The sequence below is a fragment of the Erinaceus europaeus genome, chromosome 2, assembly GCF_950295315.1.
Source record: "Erinaceus europaeus chromosome 2, mEriEur2.1, whole genome shotgun sequence".
NCBI classification, from domain to species: Eukaryota; Metazoa; Chordata; class Mammalia; order Eulipotyphla; family Erinaceidae; genus Erinaceus; species Erinaceus europaeus.
The window spans coordinates 51,924,506-51,940,910 of record NC_080163.1 but is presented as its reverse complement, the minus strand read 5'-3'; positions in this window follow the sequence as shown (position 1 = coordinate 51,940,910).

The window sequence follows — 16,405 nt, the reverse complement described above, 5'->3', positions numbered from 1 at the left end:
TATTTTGCCTGTAGTCCTTCAGAAAAGTACAATCTACTATCCAAGAGACAAAAAAATAATTCAGTCTCAAAAATGCTAAAAGAAGAAAAAAAATTTTAAATATACACCATGTGCAGCCCTTTTTGTTATATCAAAAGTTTCAAATTATAGTTGTTGCAACAGAATCCCATTCAGAAAGAACAGTAACTTGAGACCTTTGCTTTTCTCAGAAGGGTTAATCTTGGTAATTGAGCTGCAGTTCTCCTATGGACAGGCATGCTGTGTGAGAGGAAACAGAAAGAAAACAGCATCCACCATCCTGTTAAATTAAACTCCACGGAGCTGTTCTCTAACATTCTCAGGGAAGGTTAGAATCATTTTATGCTTGCCATCTGTTAGGCTGCTGCTGGAATCATTACTTTTTTGTGTTGGTGCCAGGATGAACTTTCAGATCCGATGACAAAGGAGAAGTTTCTAATTGTATGCTTTTTGTTTTCCCCTTCTTGAGTCTAGGTGTCTCCCTCAATTCAAAAGTCCATCAATTGCTCAGACTTTGAAATTACCACATTGTCAGTTTCTTAAGCCATTTGGGAGAAATAATTTCCTGAACTGAAGTGCTTTTGTCATTATGTTTGCTTAAGGATGGGATGTAATTATTAGTTGCTTCAAGACCAAAGTCATTCATGTCACTCAGTCAAAAAAAAAAATTAGTACTCTGGTTCCTGGGATAGGTGGTTTACAAAAAAACTGCCAGGGAGAATTTAATGAATCAGTTGCTCTGGAGGTTTGTTATTCTAAATAGAAACAAACTTTTGAGCAAAGGGAGTGGAAAGAAAAGGGGAAAAAAAGCCTACCAAGCTCATACATTTTACTCATACAGTAAGGTAACTATGAGGAAAATTGGGAGAATCTAGCTTGGAATGCTACAGTGTTGAGTTCATGCATTTTCCTTCTCCTGAACCCATAGATACCCATAATTAATTGCTTTAAAAAGTCCACTGCAGGGGGTCGGACATAGCACAGCAGGTTAAGCTCATATGGCACAAGGACCTGAGTAAAGATCTTGGTTCCAACCCCTGGCTCCCCACCTGCAGGGGGGGTCACTTCACAAGCAGTGAAGCAGTTCTGCAGGTGTCATCTTTTCTATCTCCCTTTCTGTCTTCCCCTCCTCTCTCGATTTCTCTCTGTCCTATCCAACAACAACAACAACATCAATGGCAACAATAACAATAATGACAATAAGGGCAACAAAATGGGAAAAATGACTTCCAGGAGCAATGGATTTGTGGTGTAGACAGCCCCAGCAATAACGCTGGAGGCAAAAAAAAAAAAAAAAAAAGTTCTATGCAGCTTTTTTTTCTCTGGTATCTGTTTACTGGATCTAAAGCCTTTGGAAAAGTTGGAGTCACATCTGAGGCAATAGATGTGCTACAGTTTTTAATTTCAGTTTTAAATTAGATTAAACTATACCTCAGATTACAATTGGAACTATTCCAGTATGGTAAGTAGTCTTTTTTGTATGTGTGAAGTTGGAAGCTGGTATTATAACTTGTTCCCCTAGGTGTTAATTGTTCTGTCAAGTGCTATGGGAACCATTTCTTCTTGGAAAAAATAAATGCTACTGATATTTGGGGGCACTGTTAAAGGAAAATAGACGTGGGGGGAGAGCCAGCGTCAGCCAGGCATTTCTTTTCCTCCTATTCTACCTCTGAAATCTCTCCCTGGTTGTGGGGAAGATACAATCTCCAAGTCTCAAAATAGGGTATTTGCAGCCTTGGAGATTATCTCTGTGAGGGATGTGGGGAATCACAAGAGACAAAGGGAAAAATGTTCCTCTTGGAACATTCCTTTTCCTCAAAACTTTGTGAGTAGTTCTTTTTCCTTTTCATTATTTTTTTTTTTTAAATTGGGGGATTAATGTTTTACACTCAATAGTAAATACAATGGTTTGTACATGCATAACATTTCCCAGTTTTCCATATAACAATACAACACCCACTAGGTCCTCTGCCATCATGTTCCAGGACCTGAACCCTCCCCACCCCACCCACCCCAGAGTCTTTTACTATGGTGCAATACACCAGCTTCATTCCAAGTTCTGCTTAGTGTTTTCTCTTCTGATCTTGTTTTTCAACTTCTGCCTTTGAATAAGATCATTCCATATTCATCCTTTTGTTTCTGACTTATCTCACTTAGCATGATTTCTTCAAGCTCCATCCAAGATGATTAAAAAAAAAAATCACCATTTTTAATACCTGAGTAGTATTCCACTGTGTATGACATTCTCACAGGAGTGAAGTGGTATCTCATTGTTGTCTTTATTTGCATTTCTCTGACAAACAGTGAATTCCACAAAACCTTCAAGGAAGAGATAATCCTTCTTCTTTTAAAATTCTTCCAAAAGGTGGTCTGGAAGGTGGCACAGTGGATAATGCTTTGGACTCTCAAGCATGAGGTCCAAGTTCAATTCCCAGCAGTACATGTACCAGAGTAATGTCAGGTTCTTTTTCCCTCTCCTGTCATTTCTCATGAATAAATAAATAAAATATTTTTAAAAATTCTTCCAAAAGATCTAAGACTCAGGAATACTCCCAGGTTCTGTGAAGCCAACATCACTCTGATACCAACAGCTCACAAGGATACAAAAAAAAAAAAAAAAACGACATCAAATTGAAAAGCTTCTGCACAGCCAAAGAAACTATCACACAAAGAGATCCTCACAGAATGGAAGAAAATCTTCCCATACCATACATCAGACAAGAGATTAATAACTAAATTATACAAAGAGCTCAGCAAACTTAGTAACAAAAAAAAGCATATAACCCCATCCAAAAATGGGCAGAGGATATGAATAGAACATTGACCACGGAAGAGATCCAAAAGGCTAACAAACACATGAAAAATTGCTCCAGGTCACTGATTGTCAGAGAAATGCAAATAAAGACAACATTGAGATACCACCTCATACCTGTGAGAATGGCATACATCAAAAAGGACAGCAGCAACAAATGCTGGAAAGACTGTGGGGACAAAGGAACCCTTCTGCACTGCTCGTGGGAATGTAAATTGGTCCAGCCTCTGTGGAGAGCAGTCTGGAGAACTCTCACAAAGCTAGACATGGACCTTCCATATGACCCAGTAATTCCTCTCCTAGGGATATACTCCAAGGACTCCATAATACACAACCAAAAAGATATGTGTACTCCTATGTTCATAGCAGCACAATTCATAATAGCTAAAACCTGGAAGCAACCCAGGTGTCCAACAACAGATGTGTGGCTAAGAAAGCTGTGGTATATATACACAATGGAATACTATGCAGCTATTAAAACAACCCACTTTCTCTGACCCATCTAGGATGGAGCTAGAAGGAATTATGTTAAGTGAGCTAAGTCAGAAAAATAAAGATGATTATGGGATGATCCCACTCATAAACAGAAGTTGAGAAAGAAGAACAGAAAGGGAAACTCAAAGTAGGATTTGACTGAATTTCGAGTAGGGCACCAAAGTAAAAACCCTGGGGTGAGGGTGAGTGTTTGTGTTCTACTTCATGGGCTGGGTGGGGTCAGGAGGGTGGGATGGGACACAGTCTTTTGGTGATGGGAATAGTGTTTATGTACACTCATATTAATATGTAGTTATAAATCACTATTTAATTAATATGACAGGGGAAAAATGTTTGAATGTCTCAAACTTTTTAATGCACAGACCACAGACTGAGTCTGTGATATGTTGACTCTTAAAAGCTTAGACCAGGGAGATCAGAAGCAACTGGTGGCAAAGCTATATAAAATAATATCAAAAGACATAAATTATGGTGATGTTGTGTATGATACAGCAAATCCTAACAAAGGGATTTTTCAAAGTTAAACCAATTGCCAAATAATGTAATTACAGGAATAACTATTGCCTTCTTAAACCCTAAGATAGCAGGAACCTCCCACTTCCTCTATAGAGCCTATATTTCCCCAGTCCTGGAACCTCTAGGGTGGGGCTTACTTTCCTGCATGCTTCTCTCAATTCATACCAAATGATATTGCATCCACTGATGCCAGCCTAATCAATGCAACAAGTACCACCTCAGTATGCTTCACTTCAGACTGTGTCCAGAGACATCAGGCATGGAATGTCAACCCTTCAGCCTCATTACGCAGGTGAGACCTTTCCTTTCATAGGATTGTCTAATTCCATTCCAGGTGGTTCACTTCCCAACAAAGTCCCAAAACCTAGATATAGACCAGGTGCTGTAAGATAGAATATATGTTCACATGTATCGATAAACTAGGGCAAAATATATACCTGAAAGCAAAAGTACACAATAGTCTGCAGTGAGTCAGTATCAAGTTCATACTGAAATAGTGTCTACTTAGAGTTAGATACCCTCCTCACCTATTTCCTATTACACTTCCCTCACTCACTCCAAAGCTAACCTTATCAAAGAAAGGGCTGAAAAAGCTGAAAAAGGGCAAGAGACTGCCATACTTTAACTATGACTGTTTAGTCACTATCAGGCCACCCCATCAGCTGAGGCCCTATTCAGAGAGTCCTGAGATTCCCAAACAGACATGATGGGCCTAGACCTCAAATAAATCCCTCTCTCCATTGTTACCAGTAATCTATATCAGGAATAACAAAACGGACCCCTTTGTGGACCCCATAGGATTTTGCCCTCAACTTGGATCAACGATGGTAGAAAATGTTTCATCCTCTAAAGGGAGGATGGACAACATACTCTATGTATGAGGAAGATGGGCCCTGAAGTTGGGGCAGCTTGGAATGTTCCTACTCATGACCACAGAATGTGAGCTCAGATCTACAGAGATGCAGAGGTCACACAGGCTCCTAAACTGAATATGGGCCCCAGATCACATCAAATCGATGGGGTTTACAGTCAACAATATTTATGTACCTTTCCCATATTTGGGAGCTACTCTCTTCCATGATCCAGCTTTCTGGTCTTTTTACAGCCATGACATCATCTCCCCAGACAATAACTTGGATCTACCTGCATATCAAATTTCAGGTTCAGGGGAAAAAAGGAAAAAAAAAAAAACTAGTATAGCCACAGGCCCTTTGGAATATAACTAAAATATGCCTACTAGCTATCTTCAGAACAGAGAGCCCCCCAACTCTTTATCTGCACTATTCCAGCCTTTAGGTTTATGATTGTTCAACTATTTGTTTGGCTTTGTATGTTAGCTCTCTTTTCAGTCACCTGGTTCCAGATGCTAGCATGATGCCAACCAGAATTCCCTGGACAGACAACCCCAACAATGTGTCTTAGAGCTCCAATTCCTCAGAAACCCACCCCACTAGGGAAAGAGAGAGGCAGGCTGGGAGTATGGATTGAACTGTCAAAGCCCATGTTCAGTAGGGAAGCAATTACAGAAGCCGGACTTTCCACCTTCTGCATCCCATAGTGATCCTGGGTCCATACTCCCAGGGGGTTAAAAAACAGGAAAGCTATCAGGAAGGGATGGGATATGGAGCTCTGGTAATGGGAATTGTGTGGAGTTGTACCCTTCTTATCCTATGGTTTTGTCAGTGTTTCCTTTTTAAAAAATATTTTATTATTTATTCCCTTTTGTTGCCCTTGTTGTTTTATTGTTGTAGTTATTGCTGTTATTGATGTCGTTGTTGTTGGATAAGACAGAAAGAAATGGAGAAAGGAGAGGAAGACAGGAGTAGAGAAAGATAAGACACCTGCAGACCTGCTTCACCGCCTGTGAAGCGACTCCCCTGGAGGTGAGGAGCCGGGGGCTCGAACCGGGATCCTTCCGCCCGTCCTTGTGCGTTGTGCCACCTGTGCTTAACCCACTGTGATACCGTGGGACTCCTGTAGTGTTTCCTTTTTATAAATACATAATATAATAAAAAAAACTACAAACCAATATCTCTGATGAGCATAGATGCTAAAATATTGAACAAAATTCTAGCCAACTGGGTAGTGTTATTTTTCTATTGAACATACAACTTTGTACAGTACAATAAGAATGAATTCTTAATTTCTTTTTTTTATTTAAATAATTTATTTCTTTATTGGGGAATTAATGTTTTACATTCAACAGTAAATACAATAGTTTGTACATGCATAACATTCCCCTGATTCCCATTTAACAATACAACCCCCACTATGTCATTCATTATCTTTCATGGACCTGTATTTTCCCCACCCACCCACCCACCCCAGAGTCTTTTACTTTGGTGTAATACTCCAATTCCATTTCAGGTTCGACTTGTGTTTTCTTTTCTAATCTTGTTTTTCAACTTCGGCCTGAGAGTGAGATCATCCCATATGCATCCTTCTGTTTCTGACTTATTTCACTCAACATGATTTTTTCAAGGTCCATCCGAGATCGCCTGAAAACGGTGAAGTCACCATTTTTTACAGCTGAGTAGTATTCCATTGTGTATATATACCACAACTTGCTCAGCCACTCATCTGTTGTTGGACACCTGGGTTGCTTCCAGGTTTTGGCTATTACAAATTGTGCTGCCAAGAACATATGTGTACACAGATCTTTTTGGATGAATGTGTTGGGTTCCTTAGGATATATCCCCAGGAGGGGAATTGCAGGGTCATAGGGTAGGTCCATTTCTAGCCTTCTGAGAGTTCTCCAGACTGTTCTCCACAGAGGTTGGACCAATTTACATTCACACCAGCAGTGCAGGAGGGTTCCTTTGACCCCACACCCTCTCCAGCATTTGCTGTTGTTACCTTTTCTGATGTATGACATTATCACAGGAGTGAAGTGATATCTCATTGTTGTCTTGATTTGCATTTCTCTGACAATCAGAGACTTGGAGCATTTTTTTCATGTGTTTCTTGGCCTTTTGGATCTCTTCTGTGGTGAATATTCTGTCCAAGTCCTCCCCCCATTTTTGGATGGGGTTATTTGTTGTCTTGTTGTTGAGTCTGGCAAGCTCTTTATATATGTTGGTTATTAAACTCTTATCTGATGTATGGCATGTAAAGATCTCCCATTCTGTGAGGGGTCTCTTGGTTTGGGTAGTGGTTTCTTTTGCTGTGAAGAAGCTTTTTAATTTGATGTAGTCCCATAGGTTTATACTTGCCTTAGTCTTCCTTGTAATTGGATTCGTTTCATTGAAAATGTCTTTAAAATTTATGCGGAAAAAAGTTCTGCCAATATTTTCCTCTATGTATCTGATAGTTTCTGGTCTAACATCCAAGTCCTTAATCCACTTGGAATTTACTTTTGTATTTGGTGAAATACAGTGATTCAGTTTCATTCTTCTGCATGTTTCAACCCATTGTTTCCAACACCATTTGTTGAAGAGATTCTGCTTTCCCCATGTAATAGTCTGGGCCCCTTTGTCAAAGATTAGATGTCCATACATGTGGGGCCTCATTTCTGGGCTCTCAATTCTATTCCACTGGTCAGTGTGTCTGTTCATGTTCCAGTACCAAGCAGTTTTGATGACAATGGCCCTATAATACAGTTTGAGATCTGGGAGTGTGATGCCTCCGGTTCTGTTCTTTTTTCTCAAGATTGTTTTGGCAATTCTAGGTCTTTTCTGATTCCAGATAAACATTTGTAGCATTTTTTCTATTCTCCTAAAAAATGTGCTTGGGATCTTGATGGGGATAGCATTAAATTTGTAGATGGCTCTGGGTAATATATTCATTTTGATGATGTTAATTCTTCCAACCCATGAACATGGAATATCTTTCCACTTCTTTGTGTCTTTTTCAATTTCTTTGAGTAGTGACTCATAATTTTCAGTATATAAGTCTTTCACTTCTTTGGTTAGGTTTACTCCTAGATATTTTATTGTTTTTGTTGCTATAGAAAAAGGAACTTATTTCTGGATTTCAGTTTCTTCTAACTTAGTGTTTGCATAGAGGAATGCCACTGACTTTTGAATGTTAATTTTATAGCCTGACACCTTACTGTATTGCCTGATGATTTCCAAAAGCTTCTTGCTGGATTCCTTAGGTTTTTCCATGTATACTATCATGTCATCTGCAAATAAGGAGAGTTTGACTTCTTCTCTTCCAATCTGTATGCCTTTAATTCCTTGCTCCTGCCTGATTGCTATGGCAAGAACTTCCAACACTATGTTGAATAGTAATGGTGATAGTGGGCAGCCCTGTCTGTTACCTGATCTGAGGGGAAATGCTTCCAGTTTTTCACCATTGAGTATGATGTTGGCTGTAGGTTTGCTATATATAGACTCCACTATCTTCAGGAATTTTCCATCTATTCCCATTTTTTGTAGTGTTTTGATCATAAAGGGATGTTGTATTTTGTCAAAGGCTTTCTCTCCATCTATTGATATGACCATGTGGTTTTTGGTCTTGCTTTTGTTGATGTGGTGGATCACATTGATTGATTTACGTATATTAAACCAACCTTGCATGCCTGGGATAAACCCCACTTGGTCATGATGAACAATCTTTTTGATATACTGCTGTATCCTGTTGGCTAGAATTTTGTTCAATATTTTCGCATCTATGTTCATCAGAGATATTGGTCTGTAGTTTTCTTTTTTGGTTGTGTCCCTGTCTGCTTTTGGTATCAGAGTGATGTTGGCTTCATAGAAGCTGGCAGGGAGTATTCCAGTGTCTTCAATCTTCTGGAAGACTTTTAAAAGTAGAGGTATTAGTTCTTCTTTGAAAGTTTTGTAGAATTCATTTGTAAAACCATCTGGTCCAGGACTTTTATTTTTGGGAAGATTTTTGATAACTGTTTCAATTTCATTAGCTGTGATGGGCCTGTTCATGTTATCCACTTCCTCTTTACTTAGTTTTGGAAGTTGGTAGGTATCTAGGAAATCATTCATTTCTTCCAGGTTCTCTAGCGAATTCTTAATTTCTAAAAGAAAAAGACTTAAAAGTGCTTTGCAGTTTGACCTGTTCCCTAGTACATAGTACATATGATTGAAGCTAATGACAATATCAATGACTGGAGATTATGTATGTTTCAGTCTGATACAAACACTTGCAATTATTGATCCAGGGCCTATTCTGCTGGTAGGAATTAGAGCCCTCTCTGAAAAAGAAAACATGAGAAGACTTGATGTAGACCCCCTCCGAATCCTTGGAACTTCCAGATTTACCATTTCCCTCAGAGTGGACTTTACATATCAACAGCATAATCTTTGTCGATATCCGGCAAAATGTTGACACACCTTACCATCAGGGCCATCCCAGATTATTTTAAATATGGAGTTAATATTGAACTCTCAGTTGTTGAATAGGAAGTGCATATATCTAAAGAGCAATTATTTAATATAAAATTACTTTCTCTGATTTCTTTAGGAAGTTGCTCATGCTTTCTCAGAGAAAATGTTAGGAGAATTTATTTATTTTGTCAATATAGGGCTTTAAACATATCAGTTTTTCTTAAAGGAAACCGTTCAGATAAATTTATATATCACAGCTTTCTCCAACCAGTCAATCTCCAGTGTGTAATCCAGAGTTCTTGTTAAAATCAATGGGAAGGGGTGTAATTAGTTGTGACAGGGTAGAATAACAAACACTAAGAAAAAAATTAATGAAATAGTGTTTTGATTCTTGATTCTTGTAATTATAGTGGCGCAGCTTGTTCTGCTATTGGGAAGCTCTTACCATTTCCAATAACAACCTCTTTTTCTGGTTTATTCCCTCAGATATGTTTTGCCTGTCATCTTAATGGAAATTGTGTGACAGTTGCCAGAAGAAATAATCTCGCTTTTATTTTAAATCACATATATTTTCATTGAGAATGCTAACTGTGGTCATACCCCAAGTATTCAGCTGTAATAGCATGTCCTGGTCAAATCTTAATTTCCTTTCACAAAGGAAACAGTTGGCAACCAATTAAAATAAGAAATACAAGAAACATGAATATCTGATTGGATTCAGATAAAGCCCAGTGGATGAAACTAGCTGTGTTCATAGTGCTCTGGATTTCGTTTTCTTCACATGGGAGGAAGTGATAATAGTGCTCATTGTGTAGGGTTGTTCTAAATGAAAGACATGTAAGAACATGCTGGTCATGTAAAAATAGTTGTAATAGTGCCGGGTATATAGTCAAGATTTAATAATCTGTAGATGAGATTGTGCTGAATTGATGTCAATTCTTTTTTTTTTAATTTATTTAAGAAAGGAAACATTAACAAAATCATAGGATGTCGGTGTAGAACTCCACACAATTCCTGCCACCCAATCTCCATATCCCATCCCCTCCCCAATAGCTTTCCCATTCTCTATCCCTCTGGGAGCATGGTCCTTGTGGGTTGCAGAACGTGGAAGCTCTGGCTTCTGTAATTACTTCCCTGCTGAACATGGGCATTGACTGGTCGATCCAAACTCCCAGTCTGCCTCTCTCTTTCCCTAGTAGGGTGGGTCTCTGGGAAGCAGAGCTCCACGACACATTTGTGGGGTTGTCTGTCCAGGGAAGTCTGGTCATCATCATGCTGGCATCTGGAACCTGGTGGCTAAAAAGAGAGTTAACATACAAAGCCAAACAAATTGCTGAACAATCATGGACACAAAGGTTGGAATAGTGGAGATGAAGTGTTGGGTGGTACTCACTGCAAACTCTAGTGTACTTCTGCTTTCAGGTATATATTTGCCCTAGTTTATGGATACCTGTGAACATATGCTCTATCTCCTGGAACCTGGTCTATATCTAGGTTTTGGGACTTTGTTAGGAAGTGAACCATCTGGGATGGAATTAGAGAATACTATCTATGAAAGGAAAGGTCTCACCCAAGTGATGAAGCTGAAGGGTTGTCGTTCCACACCTGAAGTCTCTGGACACAGTCTGAAGTGAAGCATGCTGAGGTGGCACTCGTTGCGTTGATTAGGTTGCGATCAGTGGATGCAATATTATTTGATAAGAATTGGGAGAAGCATACAGGAAAGTGGACCCTAGGACTGAGGGAAGTTTAGGCTCTATAGTGGAAATGTGAGGTTCCTGCTGTCTTAGGGTTGAAGAAGACAATGAATAGTTATTGTTTATATCACATTATTTGGTAATTGGGTTAACTTTGAGAAGTCCCTTTGTTAGACATACAATCAATCTTTACCCCTCTCATATTAATTATATAGTGATTTATATGACTACAATTTAATAGGAGTATACATAAACACCATTCCCACCACCAAAAGATTGTGACCCATCCCACCCACCCCCGCCGGCCCAGGAAGCCGCATGTCCACCCTCCTCCTCACCACAGGGTTTTTACTTTGGTGCCCTACTATCAATTTAGTCAGATCCTGCTTTTAGTTTCCCTGTCTGATCTTCATTCTCAACTTCTGTTGATGAATGGGATCATCCCATAATCATCTTTATCTTTCTGACTTAGCTCACTTAACATAATTCCTTCTAGCTCCATCCTAGATGGGTCAGAGAAGTTGAGTTCATTGTTCTTAGTAGCTGCATAGTATTCCATTGTGTATATATACCACAGCTTTCTCAGCCACACATCTGTTGTTGGACACCTGGGTTGCTTCCAGGTTTTAGCTATTATCAATTGTGCTGCTATGAACATAGGAGTACACACCTCTTTTTGGTTGGGTGTTATGGAGTCCTTGAGGTATATGCCCAGGAGAGGAATTACTGGGTCGTATAGAAGGTACATGTCTAGTCTTGTGAGAGTTCTCCAGACTGCTCTCCACAGAAGCTGGACCAATTTATATTCCCGCCGGCAATGCAAAAGGGTTCCTCTGTCCCCACAGCCTCTCCAACATTTGTTGCTGCTGTCCTTTTTGATGCATGCCATTCTTACAGGAGTGAGGTGATATCTCAATGTTGTCTTTATTTGCATTTCTCTGACAATAAGCCACCTGGAGCAGTTTTTCATATGTTTGTTAGCCTTTTGGATCTCCTCTGGAGTGAATGTTCTGTTCATATCCTCTGCCCATTTTTGGATGGGGTCCTTTGCTTTTTTGTTACTAAGTTTGATGAGCTCTTTATATAGTTTGGTGATTAGTTTCTTGTTTGATGTATGGCATGTCAAGATCTTCTCCCATTCTGTGAGGGGTCTCCTTGTTTGTGTGATAGTTTCTTTGGCTGTGCAGAAGCTTTTCAATTTGATATAGTCCCATTTGTTTGTTTCTGCTTTATTCTTCCTTGCAATTGGGTTTGTTTCATCAAAGATGTCCTTGAGGTTTAGGTCGGAAAGTGTTCCACCAATGTTTTCCTCTAAGTATTTGATTGTTTCTGGTCTAACATCCAGGTCTTTAATCCATTTGGAGTTGATTTTTGTTTCTGGTGAGATAAAGTGGTTCAGTTTCATTCTTCTGCATCTTTCAACCCAGTTTTCCCAGCACCATTTATTGAAGAGAACCTCCTTCTTCCATTTAATGCTTTGGGCCCCCTTATCAAAGATTAGATGTCCATAGGTGTGTGTGTGGGGGTGTCAATTCTTTTAGATGTTTGATAGAATTATCTAGTTGGGTTAAATTATCAAGGCCCAAAGATTTCTGCTTTGCTTCCTGCTTTGTGTCTCAACTAGTTTTTATTTTTCCAGCAATGCTCTTTGTGATAGAAAACATGTAGCTGCCCATTTCTTTCTTCTTCTTTTTTTTTAACCTTATTTATAAAAAGGAAACATTTACTAAACTGTAGGATAAGAGGGCTACAACTCCACACAATTCCCACCACCAGAACTCCATATGCTGGCCAGGCTTCCCTGGATTGAAGACCCCACCAATGTGTCCTGGAGCTCAGCTTCCCCAGAGACACACCTTACTAGGGAAAGAGAGAGGCAGACTGGGAGTATGGACCGACCAGTCAACACCCATGTTCAGCGGGAAGCAATTACAGAAGCCAGACCTTCTACCTTCTACAACCCTCAATGACCCTGGGTCCATACTCCCAGAGGGACAGAGAATGGGAAAGCTATCAGGGGAGGGGGTGGGATATGGAGAATGGGTGGTGGGAATTGTGTGGAATTGTACCCCTCCTACCTTATGGTTTTGTTAATGTTTCCTTTCTTAAATAAAAAAAAAAGAAAGAAAAAAAAAGGAAACATTTACTAAACCGTAGGATAAGAGGGCTACAACTCCACACAATTCCCACCACCAGAACTCCATATCCCATACCCTTCCCAATAGCTTTCCTATTCTTTAACCCTCTGGGAGTGTGGACCCAAGGTCATTGTGAAATGCAGAAGGTGGAAGGTCTGGCTTCTGTAATTGCTTCCCTGCTGAACATGGGCGTTGACAAATTGATCCATACTCCCAGCCTGTTTCTCTCTTTCCCATAGTGGCATGGGGTTCTGAGGAACTGGAGCTCTAAGACACACTGTTGGGGTTGTCTGTCCAGGGAATTCTGGTTGGCATCATGCTAGCATCTGGAACCAGGTGACTGAAAAGAGAGCTAACATACAAAGCCAAACAAATAGTTGAACAATCATAAACCTAAAGGCTGGAATAGTGCAGATAAAGAGTTGGGGGGCTCTCTGTTCTGAAGATAGCTAGTAGGCATATTTTAGTTATATTCCAAAGGGCCTGTGGCTATACTAGTTTTTTTTTTTTTTTTCCTTTTTTCCCCTGAACCTGAAATTTGATATGCAGGTAGATCCAAGTTATTGTCTGGGGAGATGATGTCATGGCTGTAAAAAGACCAGAAAGCTGGATCATGGAAGAGAGTAGCTCCCAAATATGGGAAAGGTACATAAATATTGTTGACTGTAAACCCCATCGATTTGATGTGATCTGGGGCCCATATTCAGTTTAGGAGCCTGTGTGACCTCTGCATTTCTGTAGATCTGAGCTCACATTCTGTGGTCATGAGTAGGAACATTCCAAGCTGCCCCAACTTCAGGGCCCATCTTCCTCATACATAGAGTATGTTGTCCATCCTCCCTTTAGAGGATGAAACATTTTCTACCATCGTTGATCCAAGTTGAGGGCAAGATCCTATGGGGTCCACAAAGGGGTCCGTTTTGTTATTCCTGATATAGATTACTGGTAACAATGGAGAGAGGGATTTATTTGAGGTCTAGGCCCATCATGTCTGTTTGGGAATCTCAGGACTCTCTGAATAGGGCCTCAGCTGATGGGGTGGCCTGATAGTGACTAAACAGTCATAGTTAAAGTATGGCAGTCTCTTGCCCTTTTTCAGCTTTTTCAGTCCTTTCTTTGATAAGGTTAGCTTTGGAGTGAGTGAGGGAAATGTAATAGCAAATAGGTGAGGAGTCTGGGTGTGATATCATTTGGTATGAATTCAGAGAAGCATGCAGGAAAGTAAGCCCCACCCTAGAGGTTCCAGGACTGGGGAAATATAGGCTCTACAGAGGAAGCAGGCGGTTTCTGCTATCTTAGGGTTTAAGAAGGCAATATATTCCTGTAATTACATTATTTGGCAATTGGTTTAACTTTGAAAAATCCCTTTGTTAGGATTTGCTGTATCATACACAACATCACCATAATTTATGTCCTTTGATATTATTTGTATATAGCTCTGCCACTGGTTTCTTCTGTTTTACCTGGTTCTTACCTGCAAAAGGAAAGCTTTATAAGTTGTAAAGCAGGGCTGCAGGTGTCTCTATGTCTCTCTCCCTCTCTATTTCTCCCTCCTCTCTCAATTTTTCTCTGTCTATATCCAATAATAAAAGAAAGAGAAAAGAAATGGAGAGAGAAAGACACCTCTAACATTTCATCATCACTTGTGAAGTTGCCACTGCCTGGTCCCTAACTTTTTCCTTTTCTCTAATGTATATATTTTGATGTTATAAATTTTCCTCTAATAGTGCTTTTAATTATCTCTCACAGACTTTATGTGATGTATTCTTGTTTTAATACAATGCTTTTTAAAATGTTTTTTGAAGGCTGGGGAGGCAGCATAATGGTTATGCAAAAGATTCATGCCTGAGGCTCTAAAGTTCTAGTTTCAATCCCCAGCATAAAGCAGAGCTGACTAATGCACTGGGTAGCTAGCTCTTATTAGTTCGTTCTCTCTCTCTCTTTCTTCCTCTCTCCCTCTCTCCCTCTCTTTCTCTCTCTCACCCACCCTCTTTCTCATTAATATAAAATTTTAAAAAATATGTATCTTTTCAATCTTTCTTTTTGGCACAGGGATTTTTTTTTAATATTTATTTTTTATTTTTATTTATTCCCTTTTGTTGCCCTTGCTGTTTTTTTTTTTATTGTTGTAGTTATTATTGTTGTTGTCGTTGTTGGATAGGACAGAGAGAAATGGAGAGAGGAGGGGAAGACAGAGAGGAGGAGAGAAAGATAGACACCTGCAGACCTGCTTCACCGCCTGTGAAGCAACTCCCTTGCAGGTGGGGAGCCGGGGCTCGAACCGGGATCCTTATGCCGGTCCTTGTGCTTTGCGCCACCTGCGCTTAACCTGCTGCGCTACAGCCCGACTCCTGGCACAGGGATTTTTAGATGTATATAGTTGCGTTTTCAACCACTGAAGATTTTTCCAACTGTTTTTCTGTTATTGATTTCTACTTTCAGTCCACTGTGGTTGTAGTTGGAGAACATATTATGTATGATTTAAAGTCTTGAAATTGACTGTGGTTTGTTTTCTGGCCTAGGTTGTAAAACATATCTTGGCTTATGTTTCATGGGCACGTGAAAAGAAAGGGTAATCAATGGCTGTTGGGTGAACTTCTCTACAAATGTCAGTTAAATCTTGTTAGCTGGTAGTGTTATCAAATTCTTCTATATTCTACCTCACTTTCTACCTACTTGTTCTATCAGTTGTCAAGAGAACCATGTTAAGGTCTAAAACTATAATTATGGATCTGTTTTCCATTTCAGTTCTATCAATTGTTTGCTTTACATATTTTGTAGTTCTATTGTTTGTTGTGTACACATTTAGGATCCCCATGTGTTCTTTCTGAATTTTAACAAAACTTTAATAAAACTGCTGAGTAAGATTGATGGGGTAGAGTTAATTGTATTTATATATTTTCTGCAAGTTTGGGAGCTACTCTCTACCCGAATCCAGCTTTCTAGCCCTATTCTCATCTCTGACACCATTTTCAAAATCAATATTTTTAGTTTACCTGCTTGTAAGCTATCAAGCTCAGGCAAAATTTACTAAAGTCATAGGCCCCTAGTAAAATAAATAAAGTATACTTCCTAGCTTCTCTCCACCCTAAGATCCCTATTTACATCTGCTCTAGTCCTATTTTTGGGTTACTGCTTATTAAACATTTTGTCCTGCTTTATATCTTACTCGCAGCCACCAAGTTGCAGATACTATTATGATTACATCCTGACTTCCCTGGGCAGAAGACCTCACCAATGTGTCCTAGAATCTCACTTGTCCAGAACCCTGCCCAACTAGGGAAAGATAGAAACAGTTTAGGGGTATAGATTTAGATTGACTTGCCAGTGCCCATGTCCAGTAGACAAGCAACTACAGAACTCCCACCTTCTGTACCCCATAAAGAATTTTGGCCCATACTCCCAGAGGGGGAGAAATATTAGTGGAAGATGACCAGAGGAATC